Source organism: Hordeum vulgare, chromosome 1H (assembly GCF_904849725.1).
Source record: "Hordeum vulgare subsp. vulgare chromosome 1H, MorexV3_pseudomolecules_assembly, whole genome shotgun sequence".
In the NCBI taxonomy this organism is placed as follows: domain Eukaryota; kingdom Viridiplantae; phylum Streptophyta; class Magnoliopsida; order Poales; family Poaceae; genus Hordeum; species Hordeum vulgare.
The window spans coordinates 101228696-101236035 of NC_058518.1; the positions used below are offsets into that span (position 1 = coordinate 101228696).

A 7340-nucleotide genomic window follows, 5' to 3' on the forward strand; every position below is an offset into this window, starting at 1 on the left:
TTGTTTGTTTGTCTTCGGCACGAAGATGGTGATTTATGTTAATTAAGTACACCAGTCGGCATGCATGGAGCACCTTGCACCAAAACGGAAAAGCATGGGTGGGTGGTGCCGTATGCTGTGTGCAGGAGCAGCAAAGATGTAGAACTACTCTAGTTTCACATCAAATTTCACTGCTGGTCATCCGGAAGACATTGCACTCCACTAAATATAATTAGTAACAGCACCCAAACAGTCTAAGCACCTACTGCCAGTAGTAGAAGGGATACATGATACATGGATCAATCCGCAGGATCAGCGGGGGATCTTGTCGATGCGGATGTTGAGTGGAAACTCCATGGGCGCCGCAGCATCGCCGCCGGCTCCAACCATGTACGTCGGCGGCACCGCCAGTGTTAGATAAAACGGGATCAACGAGACACGAGAGACACGGATTTTTACGTGGAAACCCTTGCGGGAGAAAACCACGGACGCACGAAGGCGCAATCACTATGAGGAGGAGTATTACAAGCACGAGACGACAGGCCGTCTTTAGGTGCGACTACATGGAGTATATATGAGGGGCAATACATAAGAGTCCTTGGAGGACAAGTAAACGAGTTGTACTCGTACGCGTCGGTACCAACGCAAAAGCCCACACCGTTTGTACTACGTCTAGTCCAATACGGTAGAATTTGGATCACAATTTAACAATCTCCACCTTGAGCCAAATTCCCTCCAGTAGTCGAAGAAAGTGAATAACTCCATCCAAATCAGCTTAAACACCTCATGCGTCAAAGTCCATAGGACTAGTGAGAAATACCAACTAAGCCTGAGCAAAGCTCAAACTTATTGGTAGGAACTGGCTTTGTCATCATATCAGCTGGATTATCATGAGTACTTATCTTGCATACCTTCAAATCACCTTTAGCAACAACATCTCGAACATAGTGAAATCTGACATCAATGTGTTTTGTTCTCTCGTGATACATTGGATTCTTTGTAAGATATATAGCACTTTGACTGTCAGAAAATATGGTAGGGCAAGATGAATCTCCACAAAGCTCAGTGTACAAACCTTTCAACCAGACAGCTTCTTTGCATGCCTCAGAAATAGCCATATACTCGGCATCAGTAGTGGAACAAGCCACAATAGACTGCAAAGTTGCTCTCCAACTCACAGCACAACCACCAATGGTGAAAACATAACCTGTGAGCGATCTTCTCTTATCCAAATCACCAGCAAAATCAGAATCAACAAAACCAACAAGTCCATCTCCAGTTTTCCCAAACTGTAAATAAGCATTAGAAGTACCTCGCAGGTATCTGAAAATCCACTGAACTGCATTCCAATGCTCTTTTCCAGGATTAGCCATGTATCTACTAACAACACTCAGTGCATAAGATAAATCCGGACGAGAACAAACCATGGCATACATAAGTGAACCAACTGCACTCGAATAGGGAACTCTAGACATGTACTCAATATCTGCATCTGACTCAGGACATAAGGCTGATGATAATTTAAAGTGTGCAGCTAACGGAGTACTTACTGGCTTGGCATTATGCATATTAAAACGACGAAGAACTCTATCAATATATCCCTTCTGACTGAGATATAATTTTCCAGACGGTCTATCTCTGGATATTTCCATGCCAAGTATTTTCTTTGCTGCACCCAAATCCTTCATCTCAAATTCATTACTCAATTGCTTCTTTAGTTCATCAATCTCTGACATGCTCTTTGCAGCAATTAACATATCATCAACATAAAGGAGCAAATAAATAGCTGAACCATTGACAGTTTTCAAGTAAACACAACTATCATAATTAGACCGTTTGAAACCTTGAGAGAGCATAAAGGTGTCAAATCTCTTGTACCACTGTCGAGGGGATTGCTTCAATCCATAAAGAGATTTCTTTAACTTACAGACAAGCTTTTCTTTTCCAGGAATAACAAAACCTTCAGGTTGTTCCATATAAATATCCTCTTCTAATTCTCCATGTAAGAATGCAGTTTTAACATCCAATTGTTCAAGCTCAAAATCATTCATGGCAACAATACTAAGTAAAGTGCGAATAGAGCTATGCTTCACAACAGGAGAAAAGACTTCGTTATAGTCAATACCTGGAATTTGGCTATAACCTTTAGCAACCAACCTTGCTTTATATCTTGCCTCATCATTAGGAGAAACACCTTCCTTTATTTTGAAAACCCACTTGCAACGAATAGGTTTCTTCTCTCTAGGTAATCTTATCAAATCCCAAGTGCCATTCTTTTCAAGTGATTCCATCTCATCATGCATAGCAGTCATCCACTTATTACTATCACCGGAAATAATAGCCTCGGAATATGAAGAAGGCTCAGCATTACCTTCAATTTCTTCTGCAACAGATAAAGCAAAAGAAACAATATTGCACTCCTCAATTAACCTCTCAGGTGCATTAATACCCCGCCTAACTCTGTCACGTGCGAGATTCCAACTAGGTGGAACAATAGGCTGATTTGGAGTGACATGTTCATCATCAAAGACGGGTTCATCATGTGCATCAACATTTTCCTTATCAGAAGTATCACCTGAATCAATAACATGCTCCACCTGAACAGTAGGCTGCTGAACAGTAGACTGCTGTTCACTCTCAATTGGAACATTAGTAGATGCAACATCATGTAACATAGCAGATTCATTAAAGATAACGCTCCTGCTAATAACAATCTTTTGTGTTTCAGGATTCCACAATTTAAAACCTTTAACACCAGATTTGTAACCAAGAAAGATGCACTTAATAGCCCTAGGCTCCAACTTCCCATTATCAACATGAGCATAAGCAGTGCAACCAAAAACTCTCAACTGTGAATAATCAGCAGGTGAACCAGACCATACCTCAATTGGAGTTTTCTTATTAAGAGGAATAGATGGTGAACGGTTGATGAGATAACAAGCAGTGGAAGCGGCCTCAGCCCAAAAACGCCTATGCAAACCTGCATTGGACAACATGCAACGGGCTCTGGAAATAATGGTCCTGTTCATACGCTCAGCAACACCGTTTTGTTGAGGAGTATAAGGAACGGTGTGGTGTCTGACAATGCCTTCAGACTTGCAATAATTCCCAAATTGCTTAGAACAGAATTCCATACCATTATCAGTGCGAAGTATTTTTACCTTCTTTTCAGTTTGTCTCTCAATCATAATCTTCCACTCCTTAAAAGCTGAGAAAGCTTGCCATTTATGCTTCAAGAAATAAGGCCAAACCTTTCTCGAATAATCATCAATAATAGTCAACATGTAACGAGCACCACCTAATGACCTTTTGCGAGATGGTCCCCATAAATCAGAATGCACATAATCAAGAATACCTTCAGTTGTATGAGTCGAAGTGTTGAACTTCACCCTCTTGTGCTTGCCGAAGATACAATGCTCACAAAATTTCAATTTACCAGTTTGGTATCCTTTAAGAAGACCTCTCTTATTTAACTCTGCCAAACCAAGTTCACTCATATGTCCAAGACGCATATGCCAAAGGTTAGAAGCATCACAACCAGAATTCTTTGAAACAGCTGGAGTAGCGTTACCTGAAACGGTAGAACCTCGAAGGTAATAAAGACCATTGGTCGAACTTAAGTCACCTTTCATCACAATGAGAGAACCTTTGGTGACCTTCAAAACGCTATCTCCACCTGAATACTTGTAGCCCTTTGCATCAAGGGCACTCACAGAGATAAGATTTCTCTTCATCTTCGGAATATACCGAACATCTGTCAAAGTTCTGATTGTGCCATCAAACATCTTGATACGAATGGAACCTATGCCTTCAATCTTGCATGGTGAATTATCAAAACCCAAAACGGAACCAGCGGCAGTAGTAGAATCAAAAGTAGTAAACCAATCTCTATGCGGGCACATATGAAAAGTACACGCAGTGTCAAGTACCCACTCATCATTGGTCTCAGCACATCCAGCAATAACAACAAGAGCATCATCTGAACTTTCATCACGAGCAACATTAGCAGAATTTTCACCTTGTTTGTTACCTTTCGGTTTATATGTACCATTCCTCTTTTCCTTGTTCTGCAACTTGAAACATTCTGAGATGTCATGCCCGTCTCTCTTGCAATACCTGCAAGACTGCTTCTTGTCTTTAGATTGCGACCGGCCCCTCTGGCCGTTCTTACTTTTGCCACGGTTTCCATTGTGTGAGTTCTTCTCCTTTGTCCTGCCACGAACAGATAATCCCTCGGCTTGGGATGAACTCGAACCATCATGAGGCACCATTAATTTCATCTTCTCCTTAGAGTTCAAAGCTTCATAAACTTCATTAAGCGTGAGAGTATCACGACTGTATAATATGGTGTCTCGAAAATTGGTATAAGAACTTGGCAGCGAACAAAGTAACATTAAAGCAGTATCTTCTTCATCATACGTAACCTCCATTGCAGCTAGATCGGATATGATCTCTTTAAATTCTGAAATATGATTCAAAACGTTACCTCCCTCGGGTAACCTGTGCATGAATAATTTTTGCTTCAGATGCATCTTGCTGGTGAGATCTTTAGTCATGCAAATCCCTTCCAGCTTTAACCATAGAGCGGCGGCAGTTTTCTCGCTCAAAACTTCCTGCAAAATATTATTATGCAAATGGAGTTGAATTTGTGACAAAGCCTTACGATCCCTTCTTTTCTCCTCAGCAGTCCAATCCTCAATTCTATTCTTCCCAAAACTATCCAGTGCATCATCGTAGTCGGCCTGCGCCAACAACGCCCGCATCTTGACTTGCCATAGGGTAAACCTTGTGTCACGGTCCAGCAGCGGAAGATCGTACTTCATGGATGCCATGAGTAGATAAATCTGTGTACACAAAGTAGTACAAGCCGGCAGAAAAATTCTTGATGAAATTAATATGCGGATGAAACGAAATAGAATAAATAGCACCTGGTAGCTCTTGGGTAGATGTAGCAAAAGATGGCAAAGTCCAAAAAAAAACTGAACTAGCACTCAGCCTGCTCCTCCACGTGAGTAGTACTTTGTACTAGCTGCAGCCTTGGCCCTGTAGCGCTTCGATCTTCACTGTGGGCAGCAGCAGCAACTTGCGTTAACAGCGGCACCAGCAGGACGTAAGCGGAAAAACTCAGTGGATTGGACAAGTCGACGCAGCGGGCCGAGCGCGGCAACAGGGGTGCGACTTGGAGACAGCAGCTGCAGCGGCTCGGCGCGATTTGTACGCGTGCGTGCGTACGAACAGAACTTCAGTCGGACTCGGTGTCTTGCTCGATCTGGCGTCGGATCGCCGGATCGCGTGTCGGCGGCAGTGCACGCGACGTACAACCGCTGTAGCAGAAATCGTGTCGAACTCGGCTCCTGTATTGATCCGGATCAGCGGATCGCCCGACGTGGCGGCGGCGAGGAAAACCCTAGCTCTCGTCTGAAATCTCGTATACGTAGAACCTCAGCTCTGTATACCACTTGTTAGATAAAACGGGATCAACGAGACACGAGAGACACGGATTTTTACGTGGAAACCCTTGCGGGAGAAAACCACGGACGCACGAAGGCGCAATCACTATGAGGAGGAGTATTACAAGCACGAGACGACAGGCCGTCTTTAGGTGCGACTACATGGAGTATATATGAGGGGCAATACATAAGAGTCCTTGGAGGACAAGTAAACGAGTTGTACTCGTACGCGTCGGTACCAACGCAAAAGCCCACACCGTTTGTACTACGTCTAGTCCAATACGGTAGAATTTGGATCACAATTTAACAGCCAGGAACGTCGGCTAGTCCGCGGCGACCACGGCCGGCGCCGGGCGCGGTGCTGCTCCTCAGCTGGATGTCCACCAAGACCATGTCCGCCCTGCCGCCGTTCGCCGGCTGGACCAGGTTCACCCACATCTTGCACGAGAACCGCGGCGGCCGACACGGCGGCCGCGGCGGCGCCGAGCGCGCCCACGGTCAGGAGGAACGCGCGTCCATCGTCCTCGCCGACGAGCAGGTGCTGGTGCTGCGGCCCCGACCTGGGACCTGGAGCCAGTTGACCCGACGGTACTGCACGGTGTGCACCGGCACCGAGTGGAGGACGGCGAGGTGGCCGGCGAGCTCCTGGGGCGGGCCGACAAAGCCGCATCCGGACTCCGTGCAGTCGCAGGGCGCGTGCAGGCAGGTGCTCCGGTGGTCGGCCGCCTCGTGGTAGGGCACCTCCAACTGGCACCCGGCGTGGGGCCACTGGACCTTGGTCGAGGACATGATGGCGTCCAGCGCGGAGTAGGGGACGAAGAACCCGCCGCACGCCCTGCACCGTCCGCCGGGCAGCAGGGCCACGCAGCCGCCGCAGGCCTGGTGCCCGCCTTTGTCGCACTGCACACACACAGGGATCCGGGTCCGCCGGTAAATCGACACATCTGTCTCCACGAAAGAATCAATCGGAGTGTTCGAGAGAAAGCAGGGAACGTGGAAGACTGGAGGCTTTAAGCGGAGGGTGCAGAACGGGCAGTGAAGCACGCACATGTGACATGTCCATCTTCACGGCGAGCTCCACTCTGGATCCATGCCTAGCCGCCGCGACGATGACCGCGCCTCTGTCGTCTCCTCCTCCGGCCGATGATGCTGCAGGACGATCTCTTGCTTCACATGGCCGTTGGGCAGCTCGGTCTCGTCTGTCATCTCTGTCATCGGCGGTGAACCTCTGCCGTTCCTTCCCTCCGCGCCGGCGCTCTGCATACCGGCCAGCTCTTGGGGGAAAACACTCTCCGTCGGTCTGTCTCCGCCGAAACCTGAACAACTGTGGCTCTCTTCTTGTTCAAAGTTAGATGAGCTACTCCCCCCGCCGATGGTGGCTCGATAATTAGGGCGGCCCGGAGGGGGCTATGTGCAAAGTTAGAGGAGCTGTCCCGCCCTGTCTACTTGGCGCTTTCTTATTGGCTGGGGGTGAGTTAGGACTGATTTTGCACTGGGCATGCAAGTTTGTGGAGTGGGTATTCACATTTTTCAAGTTTGTGGACTCAACTATCACATTGCTTGCAAGTTTAGATACCCCTGGTGCTATTACCTCCTGATTCTGACAGGAAAATAGCTAGATGTACGAGTTGGAGTAGTATTACTGGTCTGCTCGGATGTGATTGCTTAGGTCCGTACACGCGTATACGTGCTGACCATCTTTTTGTCGCGATCGACGATATCTGAACTGACTCTGGTACAACGGGAATTCATGTCGGACTGGGCGGACTTTGCCGGTCTCGGATAAACCTGCAGCCAGGCGGTTTGAACGACGAATCTTACGCCCGGCTCTCTTGGCGATTTTCCGGGCAGCAACCCTCGCCGCCGCCGGAGGGCGCTGCCAGGCAAAGCCTGTGCTGCGTCGGCGACCGC

The 7340-nt window shown here is 47.3% G+C and overlaps 1 pseudogene; it reads right to left on the bottom strand.

The window, feature by feature from the left end:
• Positions 1–5732: 5732 nt before the first annotated feature.
• Positions 5733–7073, bottom strand: LOC123397230 (annotated as a pseudogene).
• Positions 7074–7340: the final 267 nt, after the last annotated feature.